Source organism: Schistocerca gregaria, chromosome 8, assembly GCF_023897955.1.
Source record: "Schistocerca gregaria isolate iqSchGreg1 chromosome 8, iqSchGreg1.2, whole genome shotgun sequence".
Taxonomy (NCBI): domain Eukaryota; kingdom Metazoa; phylum Arthropoda; class Insecta; order Orthoptera; family Acrididae; genus Schistocerca; species Schistocerca gregaria.
In genome coordinates this window covers 500,516,238-500,539,307 of record NC_064927.1, presented here as the reverse complement: position 1 = coordinate 500,539,307, position 23,070 = coordinate 500,516,238, and the positions used below count along the sequence as shown (strand labels likewise).

Below are 23,070 nucleotides of genomic sequence, written 5' to 3'. Positions count from 1 at the left end.
AACCACATTGCTGCTCGGTACTATTACTCTCAACAAACACTGCCTCAGGTGAAATCCTGCAACTGATGAGGGATCTGGCCCCTGACCTCTGGATCAGTAGTCTGGCACTCTTCCGATGACCTATCAAGCCGCAACTCCGGGAAACAGTGAATGTAGATCACAGTGGTACAGCTCACATTACTTACATTTTATACCTAAGCACACAACAAAATACTTGGGCATTCTCCGGCACTGGTAAAATTTGTGAATTAGGTACATGAACTCCATTTTTTACCATGGAGTGAGGAACCAGTCACTGAAAAGTGAGCAACAGCCACTCGCAGCGATAGTCTGGACAGAGCAAAGCCTTTGATTTAGTTGCTTAAGTGCCACTGTCTAGAAATGAGTTGTAGAGAAAGTACATTCAGCATAAAACATGGGAGCAATAAATATTATTGCATACTAATTACACACAGAGACCTGCCCAGATAAAAAATTCCACAATTGCAGAGGAGTTCTTATTGTTTTGGACAGTTTTCCTTTGCCGGTCTTCTACCCAGCTGTACCACTTCTCAAAAGAGCTATAACAATTTAAGACACTTTCTGTGGATTTTGCTTTCTCATTGTGTTGATTATCTAGTAATAGGTGTGATATGCACAATACGCAGCATGTTGCCAAATAATTTCCTGTGACTGGCATCTCACATAATTTCATCATGTTCTTCTTTAATACATGACAACTATTCTGAGAAAGTAGCATCTCGGTTCTCAATAATGTAGATGGCTGTGTGTTTCATCATCCACAGAGCTGCATCGTGTGAAGTAGTAGGGTATCATGTGCAGTAAGGCCAAATCAGTTGAGACAGTACACATTCGTCCTTCAGTGACAGCTAGTCAGTGGCTGAGAAACCTCCACACGTCCCGCATCGGTCCTCAAACAAATGTGTGCGCAAGTTAGTCGATGTTTCTGCAGCTGTTATTCTGGCGTGGTTGTGTACAGTTTATCATTCATAGAGATTTTGTCACTGACTATCAAATACCACCACGATTGAATCCGTGACGGCAGGAACATCAGTGAATATTTTGCCACAATACTGTCAAATTCATCTGTAGTTCCCTGTCTTTGACAGGTTTTCCTGGTGCATTCTTTGTGACGACTTTGTGTATTGTTTCGTTAAGAAACTGTGGTGTCTTTGATATACTAGTGCACACATAGTAAATTCTGGAAAGCACTTCCAGATGTAGTAGTATTCAGGTGGAATCATCACTAGGTGAATCAGTGATGCTAGACTTGTCAATCTCGAGCCAGTAAAAAGAATACGCAGAAGGTGTGCACCCTGATGCCATTTTTTTTTTTCTCGTTTGGTTGGTGAGGAGCGTATCACGTGCACTTGTGTCGAACACTGGTGAGCCCGAGGCCACCCTGCAAGGGACACAAGGCGAGTGCCGTGACCTGCACTTTAGGGATGTTACAGTGAAGAAGAAGCCAGCTGATCAGGTGCTGCCAAAGCTTCAGGGAGTGAAAGTACTCGGGCCATGCAGTACAATCTGTTTGTGGCAAATGTGTGAATTATTTGTGGCTTTTGCAGCCAGGTGTACCTCACAGTAGACGTCCAGAGAATGATGCGAGGTCTCTTGCCTGACTCATGTCACTTGAGGTACTTCACCAAAGCCCCCACTAAGGGTAAGAACAGTCATTTTCCTGCAGTTATTTTGAGCGCCAGACACCTTCCTGTAGATTTAAAGTATGTCTTTAATGGAAGAACGGTCTTGTTGGAAAGTCTGCTGTGAAGCAGATTCATGGGTTCCGAACTCAAATTATGCCTTCAACAAGACACAGCATAGTGGGCATCCTCGGCAGATAGATGTGTTACGATTCTGTGAGGTGATTATTAATTAAACTCCGAGAGGAAAAAGTTGATAACAATCCACGAAGAATTGTTATGATATGAATTCCGTATCTCATCCTCTTCATCAAGTCTATTAAAAAACTCATGACTCAAATAGTCAAACACATTCAAAAAATCTAAAAACACAATTGCTCCTTCATGTTTGACCCCTGCTGTGGAGCACGTCCCATACTCAATGGTTCTTCAAGGGACAGCACAACATTGGTAGCTCCCTACAGTGTTCTTGAAGAGTGATACTGTACGACTCTTGGCTGCACACATAATGGTTCTGAAACCTGCATTAAGCACAGCCAGTTTCACGAGAAGAACTACTATTCCTTCTTTGATAGCGTTGGGTACTGTTGGTCCTCACCTCCGGCCTTTAGCAACAGCCTGACGAGATGCTTTGAGGACATCTCAAAAGCACTGGTAAAATTCTGCTACGAGATTTCACTACTCATGTTGAAAATGACAGTATAACCCGAAAAAATAAAATTGTTACTGGTAGCGGTAACTTACTGAAGAAGAGCACTATCAATCACAGTTCCTTACAGAAAGTCTGCAGGAGCACAGATCTTATGGCAACAGGTTAATTTTTGACATCTCGTAAAATCGGGTGTACTGCCGGTGGTCCGCGTCTTCCCAACATGATATTTCGACGTAGTAACTCGGCGTCTTCATCAGGTGTTCCCTGAGACTCAGGGAACACCTGATGAAGACGCCGAGTTACGACGTCGAAATATCGTGTTGGGAAGACGCGGACCACCGGCAGTACACCCGATTTTACGAGATGTCAACAAATCGCCGGGAAAGTCTTAGAAATTACAGGTTAATTTTTGTTACATTGTGTTATAAATCTAACACTGAATGAAGGGATGTAGCTGCACCGCACTGTAAGGTGCCATTCCTATGTCGATATCTGCCCACTGGGTCTATGTTCCATGTGTACTGCACGGGTCTTCTTCTGTGGCTATAGCATCAGCAAAGACACCAGGTGTAGATTCCAAAGTGGTTGACGTTCCCTTAATGGTTGTGATCATTTTCATTAGAGTAGGCTTTACTTGTTCAGCTTTCTAGTGTGTCTTCCTTCCTTTGGCTGTCGTGTTCCTGTTATGAGGTCCTCACAACATTTTCAAAAGACATTACATTAACCCAGTAAACAATAGTTAAATGCTACTTAACAAATCAGTGTTGAAAGCAGAATGTAAGATAATGGCAGTACTATAATGTACCATTAACAAAGTGGAGAAAAGAAACAGTAGTTTCATTTAGGCCTAACATTTTGATGAATATATGTAATATACAATTGAGAAATCCTGATTAATTGCAGATGACAAACTGGAACAAAATATCAGGTGTGGTGCAAATGAAAGACAGCCACATAAACACCAATATGCGGTATTTAGGTCTACACTGTGTCAGTAATATTATGAATACAAATGACACTCTTTTAAAACTGTACATATTATCATGCAAAACTGCTGCATGTTATTTCACAGAACATAAAATGAACCCACTGACAACGCTGAAACTTGACCATGACATCATACAGTAGTTCAGGTACCTGTAGTCACAACTGTTGTCTCAGTTTTTGCAGACTGGCAGACTGTCGGACCTGACTACTTTGGACTCATTTAATTCTTCTACACATTTAACAATGTGAGGAAAAGATAAATTACTACTTATCATAAAGATGACAGATTAACTTGCTGACAGGCACAACTAAAACAACACTTACACATTAGTTTTTGACCACAGCCTTCATCAGAAAAGGAGGCACACACACACATATGCATTCACACAAGCAAACACACCTTACACACACATGACCACTATCTCCAGCATTCCGGTCTAAGCTGTCGGAGCTGGTGTTCATGTCTGTGTGAGGTGTATTTGCTTGTCTGAATGAATGTGTGTGTGTGCCTCCTTTTCCGATGAAGGCTGTGCCAAAAAGCTAATGTGTAAGTGTTGTTTTAATTGCGCTTTTCTGCAATTTGACGTGTCATCTTTAAAGTAATTAGCACTCTATCTTTTCCTTACATTGCTGATATTCCAACCTGGAGTTTCCATTGTTTGATTTTACACACTTAGTTACAGCTGTTTAATACTGAAAAATACCTTGGGACTGGCCCTGTCTCGCACAGATTCAGGTGGAACTGGCCATAATCTACAAACAGTTAGAAGCTGCAATGCCACTGTTAGCAAGCTCGAGGCTGCTGAGGTGTTGCCTGCTGCAGAAACCGTGACTGAAGCAGCATGGACAATTGTATCTGTTGGGAAATAGACTGCGCTCCTTGTAAGATGGATCATTTGTTACTGGAGGTCCCAGGTGATACGGCTGTTCCACAAAATAGCAACTAGATGCAGAACGCAGTTGACTGAGAATACGGTACGTCCACCAGGACGTCTTGACCGAGATGTGAAGGAGGCTCAGTCAGCAGCTACTGACTGGAATGCATTCCACCGTCTGAGTTGTAGAGAGTGTTGGCAGAGAAAGTGCCTGCCACACGGGTTCAGAGGCTGCTCTGAAATCCTTTCAGAGGTTGATTAAATGGAGAGGACCGCTACCACTGCTCACAGGGTGGAGACACTGTTCACAATTTGTAATACTGACTGTCCCCAGAACTAACAGCAGCTCTCGGATTTGGAGCCAAGTGGAAGGCTTAAAACAGAGCTTATGGCAATTTTGGTGGACACTGTCCAACTGAGGTTGCTCGGTGGGGAACTGTACGATTCACCTTACTGGTCAGGTATGCACTATACTCTTGCAGCAGCTGCTCAGTGGGAGACTTCGTGCAGCCTGTACACATAGGGTTTTTGTGGTAGAGGAGCCACTCTGTACAGCAGACGAATAATTAAATGTAGTACACTAAGGTGTCATATGTGAGTCACTTTATTTGTTGTGAAACAGAATAAAGTTCAAAATTTAAAGCCAATTTTTGTGATTTATACAAGTAGAAAGGACCTATAGTTCAAGAAGTGTGGATGGCTCAGAATAACTATTAGCATAAGCATCTAAGGCTGTACAAATTAACTGGTCTCACATTGAGAAAGAGGCTGTAGCAAGGTCGGGTACTCTACCTGAGCAGTTTGTGTCCACAGTGTGCGCAGCGGAGTGGCATAAAACTATGTTTTATATTATATTTGGTGGAAATTTTGTATGATGAAAACAACACTGCACAATAGACACCAACCAAATGAGGCCGTGAATTTGTTAAGGCACTGACTTCATATTCAGAAGGATGGAGTTTTGTCTGTCGAACCATCCTGTTTCAGGTTTTCCTTAATCATTTCAGGCAAATGCCGGGATGGTTCTTTCGGCAAGGACATAGTCAACCGACTGTCCTATCCTCATAACATGCATCTGTGTTGATGTATATTTAACCATTTATTTTCACTGTATTACAATGACAAATCCTGCATCACTGTAAGATCATCCCTGGATGAATAACTAAATAAATAATAAAAGTAAAAAATAAAATGGCATAAATAGCAGTAACACTAAAATGTACAGACTTGCAGCATCATAATAACAGGTAAAACAAACCAAATTTTGAAAGAAAACATTAAAAAATATAGCAGATTACTTTGAGACAAACAGTCTGTTCATAAACTTAAAACGAAACAGTCTTGCAATGGATATACCAGCTCCACAGACTATAACTCCAACTGATCTCCATGGTGAAACAATTGGATAAACAATCATCAAACAGTTGTCAAAAGGTGAGTAGTAAATTTCTAGGAAGACAGATACAGTAGAAACGGTACCAAACAAACGGAATAACTTCTCTGTGACTTCAGTGAAAGAAATTAGAAACAGAATCAACATGATTGGCACTTCTGTGAGTCAAACATTTTTTTCAATAGAATACAATCATGCCCAAGTCATAAAAACTGCCAAAATTTGTCAATTTCTAAAACTATGTATAATTACTGGCTATAAATATGGATCACTACTGGCTATACAACTACATTATCAAGAAAATAAAACACTTACACAATTGGCTTTGGCATGCATTTTTAACAATTGTCTAGAGTTTTTAATTATTCCTCAAACACAAAAAATTTCAAAAATTATTTCAAATTAAAAAAAAGGATGAGACAATAAAAATCTGCCTCAAATTATGAAGCAATCTCGATAGTTCCAATAATTTCCAAAACGATTGAGACGCTCATCTGCAAACAACTCAGTTATTATTTCAATGAATGTAGCCTGCTTTTAAAGAGTCAGTTCACTTACTGAAGGAGAAAAAAAATACTTTTCTAGCATCATAAACCAAACATACTCTCACTTGTTTTATGTGACCCAAATAATCATTCGATTGTATTCCTTTCGGAATATTGCTTAAGACGCTCGAGTTTTATGGGGTATATAGTATGTCAATAAAAGTACACTACTGGCAATTAAAATTGCTACACCACGAAGATGACATGCTACAGACGCGAAATTCAACTGACAGGAAGAAGATGCTGTGATATGCAAATAATTAGCTTTTCAGAGCATTCACACAAGGTTGGCACCAGTGGTGACACGTACAACATGCTCACATGAGGAAAGTTTCCAACCAATTTCTCATACACAAACAGCAGTTGACCAGTGTTGCCTGGTGAAACATTGTTGTGATGCCTCGTGTAAGGAGGAGAAATGCATACCATCACGATTCCGATTTTGATAAAGGTCAGAGTGTAGCCTATTGCGATTGGGGTTTATCGTATCGCGACAATGCTGCTCGCGTTGTCGAGATCCAATGACTGTTAGCAGAATATGGAATGGGTGGGTTCTGTAGGGTAATACGAAATGCCGTGCTGGATCCAAACGGCCTCGTATCACTAGCAGTCGAGATCACAGGCATCTTATCTGCATGGCTGTAACGGATCGTGCAGCCACGTCTCAATCCCTGGGTCAGCAGACGGGAATGTTTGCAAGACAACAACCACCTGCACTAACAGTGCGGTGACCCTTGACGCTGCATCACAAACAGGAGTGCCTGCGATGGTGTACTCGACAAACCTGGGTGCACTAATGGCAACACATCCTTTTTTCAGATGAATCCAGGTTCTGTTTACAGCATCATGATGGTCGAATCTGTGTTTGGCGACAACGTGGTGAATGCACATTGAAAGTGTGTATTCATCATCGCCATACTGGCATATCACCCGGCATGACGGTATGGGGTCTCGGTCACCTCTTGTTTGCATTGACAGCACTTTGAACAGTGGACGTTGCATTTCAGATGTGTTATGACCCGTGGCTCTATGCTTCATTTGATCCCTGCATTTCAGCAGGATAATACACACCCACATGTTGCAGGTCCTGTACGGGCCTCTCTGGATACAGAAAATGTTTGACTGCTGCCTTGGTCAGCACATTTTCCAAATCTCTCACTAACTGAAAACGACTGGTCAATGGTCGCCAGGCAACTGGCTCATCACAATACGCCAGTTACTACTCTTGATGAACTGTGGAATCATGTTGAAGCTACATGAGCAGCTGTACCTGTACACGCCATCCGAGCTCTGTTTGACTCAATGCACAGTTGTATCGAGGCCGTTATTACGGCCAGAGGTGGTTGTTCTGGATACTGATTTCTCAGGGTCTATGCATCCAAATTGCATGAAAATGTAATCACATGCCAGTTCTAGTATAATACATTTGTCCAATGAATATCCGTTTATCATCTGCATTTCTTCTTGGTGTAGCAATTTTAATGGCCAGTAGTGTAATTGCTTCATACTCAAACAACAGAAAACAATACATCTTGGTGAGGTGATGAGTGTTCTCTGTTGAAAATTGTTACCACTGATGTGCCACAGAGATCAGTTCTTTGACCATCCTTCTTCAAAATCGCAATTAATGATTTGTCACTTTGTGTAGCCCATTCTGTGATCTGCTATGCAGATGATGCCACAATAATTACACCCATCAAGAGACATCAGTAGTGAAACAAATGTCTACAGAATCATTAGATATTGCAGTGAAAGTGTTCTCTTTCAGTAAATATTTGTGTAATGCAGGTAAGACCCACCGTCCACTGTCTGGAATGTCAAAGATATAGAAAGTAAGTCAGTCAAGCTTTTAGGATTTTGTAAAGACTTCAAACTGACATAGAGAGAAGACATCAGTTTTATTTGCAAAAGAACTTAAAGGGTAACATTCGAATGTAGAAACTGAGATACTGGTACACATATATTTCTGAATACGTTACCTAGGACTGGGTAACTGACAGGCACACACAAGAAAGGAAGTATACTTGCTAGCTTTCTGAATGAGTCCTTTCTCAAGCTGGAATATGAAAGTTAATGAGCATTTCACTCTCATTTAAGTATATGGCCGAAAGAGACAGCCTTCCAGGAATTGTGAAACGAATCCTGTCATCCAGGACCGTGTGCCACAAAGAGCGCAGATTAGCCACGAGATGGGTGTCTGTTATGCTGAATGAGGCCAGGCTGATCAGGCCTAAGCACTGTTGTGTCTGAGAACCCTGTAGAAGCTGTCTGTCATCAGGAAGGCGTAGGAGTGTTAAATATGGCGGACCTAAGCTTGGCCATTCACGAAAACTATTTAAGTCTATAATAATTCTGGGAATGAAGCCACTGTAATTTTAATCAACCATCTTTCTTAAATTTTCATGGTGATCCCACTAAATCTTGAATACTGATCATATCATAGTTTTGGATTTGGTGAAATTAACAAGTTTTGTAACAAAGAGCTGAATGCTAAAATCTGAACGCTTTGGTCGATGTTAATGATCGACATTTCATATCAAAGGGCAGCATTAAAATGACAAATATAACTATCAACTCTGTAACTTTACTTGTTTAAGAGATATAGTAAATTTAAATCATCAGTATTTTCAGTTAAGCATCAGATCATCATTTCCTCCACACAAAACACACTGAACAATGACAGCATGACACCTTATTGAATCATTAGGTAATAGAATATTGGTTGTAAAGTTAAATGCATAATAGTTACTTTTGTTTCTTATTTATTTATCAGAATGCACATTGGTGTAAGGCTACTGGCCATGAAATTCAAAGCTAAGAAGGAAATTGTATTGGTTTTATGTAAGAGAATTTAACATTTATTATGTAATGGATATTGTTGTTGTTGTTGTGGTCTTCAGTCCTGAGACTGGTTTGATGCAGCTCTCCATGCTACTATATCCTGTGCAAGCTTCTTCATCTCCCAGTACCTACTGCAACCTACATCCTTCTGAATCTGCTTAGTGTAGTCATCTCTTAGTCTCCCTCTATGATTTTTACCCTCCACACTGCCCTCCAATACTAAATTGGTGATCCCTTGATGCCTCAGAACATGTCCTACCAACCGATCCCTTCTTCTGGTCAAGTTGTGCCACAAACTTCTCTTCTCCCCAATCCGATTCAATACTTCCTCATTAGTTATGTGATCTACCCATCTAATCTTCAGCATTCTTCTGTAGCACCACATTTCGAAAGCTTCTATTCTCTTCTTGTCCAAACTATTTATCGTCCATGATTCACTTCCATACATGGCTACACTCCATACAAATACTTTCAGAAATGACTTCCTGACACTTAAATCTATACTCGATGTTAACAAACTTCTCTTCTTCAGAAACGCTTTTCTTGCCATTGCCAGTCTACATTTTATATCCTCTCTACTTCGACCATCATCAGTTATTTTGCTCCCCAAATAGCAAAACTCCTTTACTACTTTAAGTGTCTCATTTCCTAATCTAATTCCTTCAGCATCACCTGACTTAATTAGACTACATTCCATTATCCTCGTTTTGCTTTTGTTGATGGTCATCTTATATCCTCCTTTCAAGACACTATCTATTCCGTTCAACTGCTCTTCCAAGTCCTTTGCTGTTTCTGACAGAATTACAATGTCATCGGCGAACCTCAAAGTTTTTATTTCTTCTCCATGGACTTTAATACCTACTCCGAATTTTTCTTTTGTTTCCTTCACTGCTTGCTCAATATACAGATTGAATAACATCGGGGATAGACTACAGCCCTGTCTCACTCCCTTCCCAACCACAGCTTCCCTTTCATGCCCCTCAACTCTTATAACTGCCATCTGGTTTCTATACAAATTGTAAATAGCCTTTCGCTCCCTGTATTTTACCCCTACCGCCTTCAGAATTTGAAAGAGAGTATTCCAGTTAACATTGTCAAAAGCTTTCTCTAAGTCTACAAATGCTAGAAATGTACGTTTGCCCTTCCTTAATCTAGCTTCTAAGATAAGTCGTAACGTCAGTATTGCCTCACGTGTTCCAACATTTCTACGGAATCCAAACTGATCTTCCCCGAGGTTGGCTTCCACTAGTTTTTCCATTTATCTGTAAAGAACTCGCGTTAGTATTTTGCAGCTGTGACTTATTAAACTGATAGTTCGGTAATTTTCACATCTGTCAACACCTGCTTTCTTTGGGATTGGAATTATTATATTCTTCTTGAAGTCTGAGGGTATTTAGCCTGTCTCATACATCTTGCTCACCAGATGGTAGAGTTTTGTCAGGACTGGCTCTCCCAAGGCCGTCAGTAGTTACAATGGAATGTTGTCTACTCCAGGGGCCTTGTTTCGACTCAGGTCTTTCAGTGCTCTGTCAAACTCTTCACGCAGTATCGTATCTCTCATTTCATCTTCATCTACATCCTCTTCCATTTCCATAATATTGTCCTCAAGTACATCGCCCTTGTATAGACCCTCTATATACTCCTTCCACCTTTCTGCTTTCCCTTCTTTGCTTAGAACTGGGTTTCCATCTGAGCTCTTAATATTCATACAAGTGGTTCTCTTTTCTCCAAAGGTCTCTTTAATTTTCCTGTAGGCAGTATCTATCTTACCCCTAGTGAGATAAGCCTCTACATCCTGAAATTTGTCCTCTAGCCATCCCTGCTTAGCCATTTTGCACTTCCTGTCGATGTCATTTTTGAGACGTTTGTATTCCTTTTTGCCTGCTTCATTTACTGCATTTTTATATTTTCTCCTTTCATCAATTAAATTCAATATTTCTTCTGTTACCCAAGGATTTCTACTAGTCCTCTTCTTTTAACCTACTTGATCCTCTGCTGCCTTCACTACTTCATCCCTCAAAGCTACCCATTCTTCTTCTATTGTATTTCTTTCCCCCATTCCTGTCAATTGCTCCCTTATGCTCTCCTTGAAACTCCGTACAACCTCTGGTTCTTTTAGTTTATCCAGGTCCCATCTCCTTAAATTCTCACCTTTTTGCAGTTTCTTCAGTTTTAATCTACAGGTCATAACCAACAGATTGTGGTCAGAGTCCACATCTGCCCCTGGAAATGTCTTACAATTTAAAACCTGGTTCCTAAATCTCTTTCTTACCATTATATAATCTATCTGAAACCTGTCCGTATCTCCAGGCTTCTTCCATGTATACAGCCTTCTTTTATGATTCTTGAACCAAGTGTTACATATGATTAAGTTGTGCTCTGTGCAAAATTCTATCAGGCAGCTTCCTCTTTCATTTCTTTGCCCCAGTCCGTATTCACCTACTACGTTTCCTTCTCTCCCTTTTCCTACACTCGAATTCCAGTCACCCATGACTTAAATTTTCGTCACCCTTCACTATCTGAATAATTTCTTTTATTTAATCATACATTTCTTCAATTTCTTCGTCATCTGCAGAGCTAGTTGGCATATAAACTTGTACTTCTGTAGTAGGTGTGGGCTTCGTATCTATCTTGGCCACAATAATGTGTTCACTATGTTGTTTGTAGTAGCTTACCCGCATTCCTATTCATTATTAAACCTACTCCTGCATTACCCCTATTTGATTTTGTGTTTATAACCCTGTAGTCACCTGACCAGAAGTCTTGTTCCTCCTGCCACCGAACTTCACTAATTCCCACTATATCTAACTTTAACCTATCCATTTCCCTTTTTAAATTTTGGATAATATTGTTACTTTATTTAGAATGTGAAAGTGGTCAAGCTTTGATTATTTAAATATGTTAAAATGTAAAATAATGTAGAATAAGCTGTAGCCAATTAGATGGACTGCTTCAGGGAAGGGAACTGCACTAGTCAGTTAAGCGTCGATGTTCGGCTTGAGGGAGATGCGGCCAGAGACGGGCAGGGACAGTTCGGATTGACATGCAAAAGTGGACAGTTGGTCTTTAGGTACCTAGGAAATGAAACAACTTAGAAAGTTTCGCATTTTGTGGTACTGGGCAACTTAGTCTCTGAGCAGTGAGCAGCTGCGCACCTGATGAGAACTCTAACTTTTCACGTAGATAATGAGGTGGAGTATTGGACTTGTATTTCATGATGAGATTGTGAATGACTGAACTGTGTCAAATGGATATGCACTCAAGTGTAATAGTAACTCTAAATACATCCACTTTCACTATTAGTTTGCATTCTGAATAAACATTATTCTAACCAAATCGCAAACGAGTGGCCTAAATCATTTTTGGGTCATTAATTTAGTTCCCAATATTATTATTAATGTTATTATATGTTATATTAACTTTGTATGTTTCACACAACTTCGCAAACTTGCCACCACCACCACCACCACCACCACCACCACCACCACCATTTATTGTACATAACAGGCTATAAAGGACCACGACAAAATGCAAAACAAATATTACAAACCAGAATCACACACTATACAAAGCACAATCAGTGACACAGGAACGAGCATTGTCCTGATCACAGTTGCAGGTAATTCCGGCAAATATCGTTTCACTTTCTTCTGTCCAATGCATCTTCCAGGGATGCTGTTGGTTCTACCTTCTGGAACGTCCTCATCACCCTATCTTTCCTCTTAGTCCTTGGATGACCTTTGGATGTCTTCCAATCAGCTGGGAATTGAACACTCGATCGGGGATAGATTCTCCAGCTCTTAAGACATGTCCCAACCACTGGAGTTGTCATCCTCTGACGTTCCTATCAACACCAACTTTCCCAAAACGTTGGTACAAGTCCCCTTTTTGCCTTCATTCCAATCTTACATTTTCTCTGTAGAATGTAGGCCCCTAGATCTTTCTGAGAACTTTCCTTTCAAATGTGCAAATGCTTTCTTCAGGTGTTTGTGAAGTCGCCCATGTCTCACAGTCGTATAACAGAACTGCTTTTACCAGTGCCACGTAAATTTGCTCTTGCTGTTTTGTGAGACCAAGCATGACTTGAATAAGTTATTGAGACTAGCATTAATTATTCTCTGTTGAATCTCTTTCTCAACCACGCTTTTATTAGATAGAATCAATCCCAGGTACTTAAATTTCTCTACTCATTCAAACTTGCATCCATCTATATTGGTAGTGGTAGGGACAACCTGTTGGTGTGAGATGATCATATATTTGGTTTTCTTGTCATTGACAACTAATCCTACTTTTCTTGCCTCTTTCATGAACCTAGTGGTGTCACACACTGTCTGATTAAGTGAGTCTCCCATAATCGCCACATCATCGGCAAAGGCCAAGATTGTGTCAGTTCCAATCATACCCATCTTACCTGTCATGACCAATTTCATGTCGTACCTTTTCCAGTGCAATGTTGAACAGCACTGGGGACAAGGGGGGATCTCCTTGTCTCAAACATTGTTGAACAGTGAAAGGCTCTGATATTTTGTTTCCAAACCGTACTTGGCAGTTTGTATCTGTATAACATGCTTCGATCACTTTCATGTATTTTCTTGCGATTCCCAACTCCTGCATTATCCTCCATAATACTGTCCGATTAATGCTGCCATAGGCCTGCCAGAAATCTATAAATATGAGGTGGAATTCTCTATCAAATTCATAGTACTTTTCCATTAGCTGTCTTAGCGTAAAGATGTGATCTATGGTTGAGCGTCCTGCTGTGAATCCACCTCGATATGGTCCTATGATCTCTTGTAGAGCAGGTTTCTGGCAACTAAATAACCATGAGGTTAAGACTTTATAACCTATCTCGAGTAGCGAGATTCCTCGATAATTGTCTACTTTTGTGGTATCTCCTTTTTTAAAAATTGGGCGTACAATTGCTTCCATTTAACAACGATCTCCTCTGAAGACCAGATTTTGACAGTAAGCTGTCTTAGCGTCTCCATTTCAAACCAGTTCTGCGCTAATACCACTACCACTTGGTGCTTCATTGTTTTTAAGTGACTCTACAGTTATCTCTTCCACTGAATGTTCAGGTACTTCCTCTTCCTCTGTATTTAACTCCCACTCTTGTTAATACTTCCAATTTTCTGAAATGCTTTCCAAAGTGATCTGCTTGCTCCATAGGAGGTACCACATTCCCTTCTTCATCTGTTAGGATTAAAGTTAGCTGTTTACAATTTCCTCGAGCAAAACCTGTCAACTTGAAAAAGTAGTGTGGTGTTTTCTTTGATTCCTCAACTGCCACCAATAGTTTCTTCCTATATTCTCTCTTCTTCCTTCTAATGAGTCTGTCTGTCAGCTGTCTCACTTGCCATCAGCCTGACAATTTAACCAAAGGGTTACAAGTGTCTAATTTAGGGCGTGTAATGTGACGCATGTGGTTCAGCCCCTCGATGAGTTTGAGCCAAGACATTTCGACGAAGAGGAACCGCATGTGAGCCCGAACATCTTTGGGATGTTTGCAGCAAGTACAAATACAGACACAAGACCATGCGTGCACCCATAAACTTGTGCACCTACACGACTCCAGCTGGTCACACAGCAACATTCTGCCAAAACGTTTCTACTAATTGTACATAATCTTGGCACATTTTGGAATGTTCCAGTCTCATTATTTGTACAGGCTGTTGCTAGGAGGACACTTTATACTGAAAATGTTAGAAAAAGTCAAATGAGCAAAGCGACGGGCTGGCCCACACTATTCAGAAAAATCACTGTTGTCAACCTGTATATGTACGTATCGTCATCATACATCAAACTGAAAATAAAAGAATTTTGTATAAGAGAAGACATTCACTACCACAACACTAGAAGCAAAATGAAAACTGATATTCGAACACACACTGGTAAAAGCAGCCCCGTCTCCCAGAGACAGCTCCCTAAAAATCTTTAGTAATTTATCACCCCTCAGTTTCATTCACACTTTGAAATTTCTTTCCATGTAAACTGTGTAGTCGGTTGGTTGAAAACTCGTTTTGTAATATGACAGAATTTTTTACATACTTAGTATTAACATGATGTTAAATTTCAAAATGCATGACTAGATGTCTGTAATTATATGTAATTGAGTATATTAGTATATTAAAAACAAAGATTCCAAGACTTACCAAGCGGGAAAGCACTGGCAGACAGGCACAATGAACAAAACACACAAACACACACACAGAATTACTAGCTTTCGCAACCGATGGTTGCTTCTTCAGGAAGGAGAGGGAAAGACGAAAGGATGTGGGTTTTAAGGGAGAGGGTAAGGAGTCATTCCAATCCCGGGAGCGGAAAGACTTCCCTTAGGGGAAAAAAAGGACAGGTGTACACTCGCGCGCGCGCGCACACACACACACACACACACACACACACACACACACACACACACACACATATCCATCCGCACATACACAGACACAAGCAGACATTAGTAACTATTTAAGTCTGTAATTATGTATAAGAGATGAAGACTTTTCTGTTGTACAAACAGTAAATGGCCAATAAATATTCTGACTCTCATACAGAAATTGAAATGGGATACACAACTACATTAAATAAAAGTAAAACTGAGCAAGACACATTTCATTATAGGAGCATTAAGGAAATGTATCTCATCTGATTTGATTTGATGCAATTTTTATTGATCCCAGAAATCACAGAACATGGACATTGGACAAGTTGCCATTACATTTTGTATAAATATTACGATTGACTTGTAATAAAAAACACTTTTGGATTCAAACAAATGAGCTAAAAACTTAAGGTAGCTAATAAAATATTTAACTCTGTTAATTTAGACTTGTAAAAACAAAAATGAGTTGCATTTGTAAAATTAACTAAATCAGTTATAAATTACGGTATATAAGAAAGTACTTAACTTGGTTACTTTAGCCTGATATTCATAAATTATTCTACTGTATAAAAGCAAATCAACTGAAGTTTTTATTTTTGTTGCTTTCAGATAGATTGTTGTACAGAACAACTCCAGTGCCCCTGACACTGCTGTGCCATTACAGGACAATTGACAAAATGTAAATATGCAATTGGAGTAACGGGCCTGGTGGTGGATGTCTTCATTTTTTGTAAAAATATGTAAATTTTCATGAATAAAACACACTGGTTCATGAATATAGTGCAAAGTACTGGCAGGATATTGAGCTGCAGAAACAGACATTCAGTGGTGGAAGAGAGAGAGACTTGTCTGATTGTCTTGACTGTTCTCTTCTGTACAATAAATACCTTTCAGTGTGAAACATCCCAAAACGAAATTCAGTATCTAAGTGTACAAGTGCAAAGTATGCACATCAAACGATTTTGATGTTGCATACTTTAATCAAGAGAAACTGTTCAATCTATTTACTAACTTTTTTCATGCATGTTCCAGCCCACTGTCATGTGACATCCAGACACTGAAAAAATTAGTGCTCACTTCCTGGTTTGTTGGCACATTTTCAAATCTGACAGCATCTATTCTTGACAATATTACATGTGTGCGGTAAAAATCTATGTACACACTTTTATCTTTATACAGTATACAGTAATAATTAGTTTGTGTTTAACCAATTCACAAGCTTGGAGGTAGTGTATTAGGAAGTTCATTTGGAAAATGATTTGAATACAGTATACTCATGTTATCAGCAAAAATTGTCAGTAGATCTTTCTGAATGCTTTGCAGCATATCACTGATAAATATAACAAACAGAAGTGAACCAAGTGTGGAATCTTGAAAGATGTCTTATGACTTTTTCCTTTGACTGTATGCCTCCAACATTTTTATTGCACATTCTTTGTACTCTGTCTGAGAGATGTGATCAAAACCAATAGTATTTTCTCATAATGTAATAGTCTCAGGATTATATATTTTGCAGAATGCTCACTAAATACTGAAATATGGGGTAATATTTTAGGAAAACTGTTGAGCAGAAATCTTTCAGGCCACAGAAAAGATAGATTAATGTTAGTAGTAGACCAAAGAACATCATGCTGGGAATTATTTACAGAAAATAAAATTCTGCTACTTCTTTGTGTATGTATATAATAAAATCTCATTATTATAAAAGAAAAACTCAGAAGTGGAACTCTGAGCTTAACCAGACTGAAATCTTAGTTTCAGTTACAAACCCAGCACCTTCAAAGGCAAATTACCCCAGTGGGTCAAATCCCACCATTGAAAAACCACAAGTGGTCTATTCGGTTACTGGGGAGACTACAGAAGTGTGCATGGAGGTAAATCGGAATGCCTCAAAACCCCGTAATAAAAAAAGCAAAACCAAAACAGAGAATTTGGCTAATGACATTTAATGTAAATTCTCTCTTAAAAATGGGAAAACTAAAAAACTTCCTGGACAAATCCAGAGAGCATAAAATCAAAATTATCACATTTCAGGAACCACAATATACAGAAGAAAATCCTTTTGATTCAGAAGGATGCAGGATATACAAAGGAAAACCTGAAAAATGAGCCATGGTAAATTTTCCACAATTTAGAACTGGATTTATAGTAGATACAGGGTGTTTCAAAAATGACCGGTATATTTGAAACGGCAATAAAAACGAGCAGCGATAGAAATACACTGTTTGTTGCAATATGCTAGGGACAACAGTACATTTTCAGGCGGACAAACTTTCGAAATTACAGTAGTTACAAATTTCAACAACAGATGGCGCTGCAAGTGATGTGAAAGATATAGAAGACAACGCAGTCTGTGCGTGCGCCATTCTGTACGTCGTCTTTCTGCTGTAAGCGTGTGCTGTTCACAACGTGCAAGTGTGCTGTGGACAACATGGTTTATTCCTTAGAACAGAGGATTTCTCTGGTGTTGGAATTCCACAGCCTAGAACACAGTGTTGTTGCAACAAGACGAAGTTTTCAACGGAGGTTTAATGTAACCAAAGGACCGAAAAGCTATACAATAAAGGATCTGTTTGAAAAATTTCAACGGATTGGGAACATGACGGATGAACGTGCTGGAAAGGTAGGGCGACCGCGTACGGCAAGCAAAAGTATTCAAGCAAAAATTAACGTAGTACTCTCCTCCATCACCCCAATTCAAAAATGAACATGGGGCAATTGCCCATACCGACACTGAAAACTGCGAAATTCTTGCAAAATACTTTTCTAAATTACTGAATTGTGGAAAGCCTGCAGAAAAATTTGGTTTCCCTCATACACAATGAAAATCAGACTCAAAGCCACCAAGTTTACAGGAGATTAAAGAGATAATTCAGTCACTGAAAAATACAAAGCATCAAGAGAAGACCAAATCATCGCACAACTATGGAAAAATGCAGGCGGTAATCTTATTGCAAAACTCAAAGAAATTATAGATGAAATCTGGAAAACTGAAAAAATCCCCACAGATTGGAAGATAGCAACCATACATCCTCTGTACAAATAGTAAGTAACATATACCCCAACAACTATCGTGGAATATCTTTATAGTCAATAAGATACAAAATTCTGTCTAAAGCCCCACTTAACCTAGCAGAATCTCAGCTGGATTCAAAACTAGGTGAATGCCAAAGTGAATTCGGAAAAGGTCAATCATGCGTAGAACAAATCCTTAACTTGCAAACTTGATGAAATATTTGCACAGTACTTCAAACAAAAGTTATGTCATCACATTTTTTCAACTTCAAAAAAGCATATGACAGTATGGACTGAGAATCCCTTTTTGAAGTGTTAGCAGAATTTGGACTAGATCAAAAAACAACAACATAAATGAAACACTCACAGAGACCAAATCCAAAGTAAAATTTATGGGAGAACTGAGCACAGAAATTGAAATAGACACAGGAGTACAACAAGGGGATGGTCTGACCCCAGTGCTCTTCAATTGTGCTCTTGAAAAAGTTGTTCGAGAATGGAGACAAGCAGGTGCACCAGCACACAGACTGGGACCAAAATGTAAGGGCATAGAATTGGACTGTTTAGCATTCGCTGATGACATGGCACTGATCACCCAAGACATTACTGATGCACAGAAACAGCTATAATTATTACAAGAGCAGGCAGCAAAAATAGGATTAGAAACTTCATTAGAAAAAACAAAATTTATGACTGATATCAAAGATACACCTTCTGATCTCAAAATTGGTAATAACTACATTTCTCAAGTAAAAGAATTTAAATATTTAGGTGAATGGACTGCAAAAAATTGTAATGAAAAGAAATCTGTCAGATCAAGAGCACAGAAAATGGAGACAATGTTTCAGTTAAAGTTTACAACAAAAAAAGAGTCTCTCGTGGAACTGCAAAATATGACACTGCACAACAGTAACTAAACCCGAAGCTCTCTATGCATCTGAGACACTAAATCTTCAACACAGAACACTAAATGGGGAATTAGAAGTGAAAGAACATAAAATAATGAGGACAATTCTAGGACCAAGAACTAAAGATGGTGTGCATTATTTAAAACCAAGTGCAGAAGTATATAAAAATATCTCCAAAATAACGGACACAATTTGCACGACAAGAATCCAATTCATGGGGCATTTAGAAAGAATGGACGCAAACTGTTAATGCACAAAATCCATACATTTTTAAAGAACAAAACTACAAGACCGAAATAGTACAAACAGACAGAAAAAGACCTGAGAGAATTAAGGTCTCCAAATCTACATGACAGAAATAAAATCAGAAAAATCACAAACACATTGGGTTTTGAGGAAAAAGAGAGAAAAACTAACTGACATACGTGATCTGTGCAGTGAAAACTAGCCCATTCGTTGCGTATGAAGGAATACTGGGCAAAAAGGAAGCCCAACAAATGTTGATTATGTGTGGTCCTAAGTGATCCATCTGCAAAGAGGAAGAAGAAGAAGAAAAGAAACACTGAACAGCAGTGAAGTAGAAAAGCAATAAAATGCTTAAAAAAACTTCAACTCAGCAGGCATCGATGGTATCATTGTAACAGTCTCGAAGAAGTGTGCTCTAAGCCTAGCTGAACTACTTACGTGCTCCTTCGAGCGAGCACTTTCCACAATGTATTGAGAAAGTCAAAGATAATTACAGTATATAAAAAATGTAACAGAGATAATGTAAATAACTACAGACTCATCACAGCTTCCTCTTGCATTTCAAAAATACTAGAGAAAGTTATGTAATTAAATGTAACGAACAACACAGATTATCTTACATAATGAACAACAGATTCAGAAACAAGAGGTCAACAATAAATGTCATTTAATACGAGTGAATTACTTGTACACTAAGCATTATGAATACAAAACAGGAGTTGACACCAGTATTTATTGACCTGCTGTAAGATACTGCTGTCAAAGTTTAAAATGTATGGTATTTAATGTCTGTTCAACAGGTGTATCAAGTAACTCCTGATCCTGAGCTATCATAAACAAGCTGTGAGCATCAAGCAAACTAAAGTCAACTTCAAAACTATTTCTGAAGACTTGTTGTTGTTGTGGTTGTCAGTCAGAAGATGGGTTCGATACAGTTCTCTGTGCCAGTCTATCTTGTGCAATCCTCTTCACCTCCAAACTGCTAATGCAACTTATATCCATTTGAACCCACTTACTATACTCAACTCTTGCTCTGTTTCTACAATTTTTACATCCTATACGTCCCTCTAATACCATACTGATTAATTCCTTGATGCCTCAGAAACTGTCCCAGCAACAAATCCCTTCTTAATCTTCAGCGTAATTCTTTTCGATAGCTTCGGTTCTCTCCATGTCTAAACTGCTTGTTGTCCACAGTTCACTTTTGTATAAGGCTTCACATCAGACAAATACCTTCAGAACAGACTTTCTAAAACTTAAATTTATGTTACACGTTTTTCAGAAATGATTTCCTCACTATAGCCAGTCTGCATTTCACATCCTCTCTACTTCTGCCATTAAGACTGAATAACATAAGAGATACACTGTCTCGCTACATTCTCAACTGCTGCTTTCCTTTCTCATCCTCCCACTCTTATAACTCCGGTCTGGCTTCTGTACAAACAATATATAATCTTTCACTCTCTGTATTTATCCCTGCCACCTTCAGAATTTCATACTGTGCAGTCCAGTCAAAATTCTCAAAAGCTTCTCTAAGTCTACAAATGCTATAAACATAGGTTTGTCTTTCTTTAACCTTTCTTCTTGCCTGAGTTGTAGGGTCAGTATTGCTTCACATGTTCCTACTTTTCACTAGAACCCAAACTCTGCCTTACATGTTCCCATATTTCTTTGCAACCAAAATTGATCATACCCAAAGTCAGCTTCTATCTGTTTTTCCATTCTTCTGCTAATAATTCAAGTCAATATTTTGCAACAATGACTTATTAAGCTGATATTTTGGTAATATTCACACTGGTCAGCACCTGCTTTGTTTGGTACTGAAATTATTGCAGTCTTCCCTAAGTCTGAGGGTACTTCGCCCGGCTCACATAACCTCCACACCAGGTGTAATAGTTTAGTCACAATTAGCTTTCCCAAGAATCTCAATAATTCTGGGGTAATGTTCTCTACTCCAGGGGTCTTATTTCCGCTTAGCTCTTTCAGTGCACTGTCAAATTCTTCTGGCAGTATTGTATCTCATCAGCTTTCCCTTATCTGCTTAGTTCTGGCTTATTATCTGAGCTCCTAATATCCACACAGTTGCTTCCCTTTTCTCCAAAAACCTCTTCAATCTTCATATAAGCATTATCTATCTTTCCTCCAGCTATAGATAAGAATCTCATTTACCTATACTAGATGGGACCAGATGTAATCCAGATTAACGAAAATATGGATGGTCCAGAAATATACAATTACATGCAAAACTCCAATGCACACTACAATACACAAATCTTTTACTAGTGCATTTAAATTCTATACTTACATAGACTTCACTCGTGTGGCATTTGAGGGCAGCACAATCATGTAGGTGTTTCACTAACACCAGTTCAGCCTGACAGAACAGGAGAGGGAATTTGTGCATTGCAAATACATTGCTTCAAGCTGTAATTGTAACTCGATAGTCCACCTCTGTAGCTCAGTGTTCAGTGCAGTTGAATGCTGTGGGAGGGGCCCAGGTTCGATTCTCAGTCAAGTCGAAGAGTGTTTTTACTTGGAGAATGACTGTTGCCTTCACCATCATTTTATCATCATTGATACGCAAGTCACCAAATTGGCATCAAATAAAAAGATTTCATCGGGCAGCTGAACTCCCCAAAAGCAACTCTGGCCAAAATTAGTCATAACCACATTTCATCTAATTTCTGTAACTATATTTGCATCTTTTTTAATCCCTTGTCAAGTCATCTATTTTGAAAGCCAGTGTCTTACGGGGGTAGCGTATGAAAAAAAGTCCAGGGCAACCTGCATTATAACTTTGGTATGGCATCAAGTTTTCAGAGGAAATAATTTCCTTTTTGGAGCTTTCTGTAGCCACTGTGTCACCTGAAAAACTTTCACTCATCACTGAAAGGTGGCTTATGCAATGAAGAGCTTTCCATCTTTCCAGCCAACCTTGTCCAGTTGTGTAGTTAAGGTTCCCATGGAGTAGCTTGTTGTTCATAATCGGTGCCTTTCACTGCAGGATAGGACCAGATCTCAGCTCTCCTATCTCATTTAGTTAAACGAATAATGCTTCTTCTAGTGTTTGATTTCTTGCTTTCTTTATTGCATGGCATTTTTGCAAATTGTCTTTAGTGGTTACTTTGAAGTAGAAGTCATCAGCTTCTTTTCCCTTCTCTTTCGAGGGCTGATGTCCCCACTATAGCTAGTTTTCAGTACTTCTCTTTTGTCTACTCTGTTTAGTGCTTCCAACTTTTTGTCAATCAAAGCAAATGCTTTCTTTCACTTTGAAGCCATTTTTCTGATACATGATACACTCAGCTTACTCGGAAGTGACATCGAAATGACATGTATGCATACAGCAGCACATTTCTAGTAAGCCGAGCGTGACACTGACACCAACTTCTCCTTTGGTTGAGAGGACCTTCAGAAACCACAACCTATTCACAGGATACACAATTCAATATTCGTGTCATGGAAGAATATAAATGTCACTGCTGTTCATTTCATTTGCAGCAATTTAAGCTCTCTTCTTAGGTTGCTGCCTAACCATATTCTTGAAAATAGCGACACTCAAAAAATGGCCAAATAGTTGTCACTA

The 23,070-nt window shown here is 39.1% G+C and overlaps 1 protein-coding gene across 1 annotated transcript in view; it reads right to left on the bottom strand.

Annotated features, from left to right (window-relative positions):
- The window catches only part of LOC126285360 (neurogenic locus notch homolog protein 1-like), a 248,272-nt gene that overhangs the window by 125,837 nt on the left and 99,365 nt on the right, over nt 1-23,070 (bottom strand). The window lies entirely within an intron of this gene.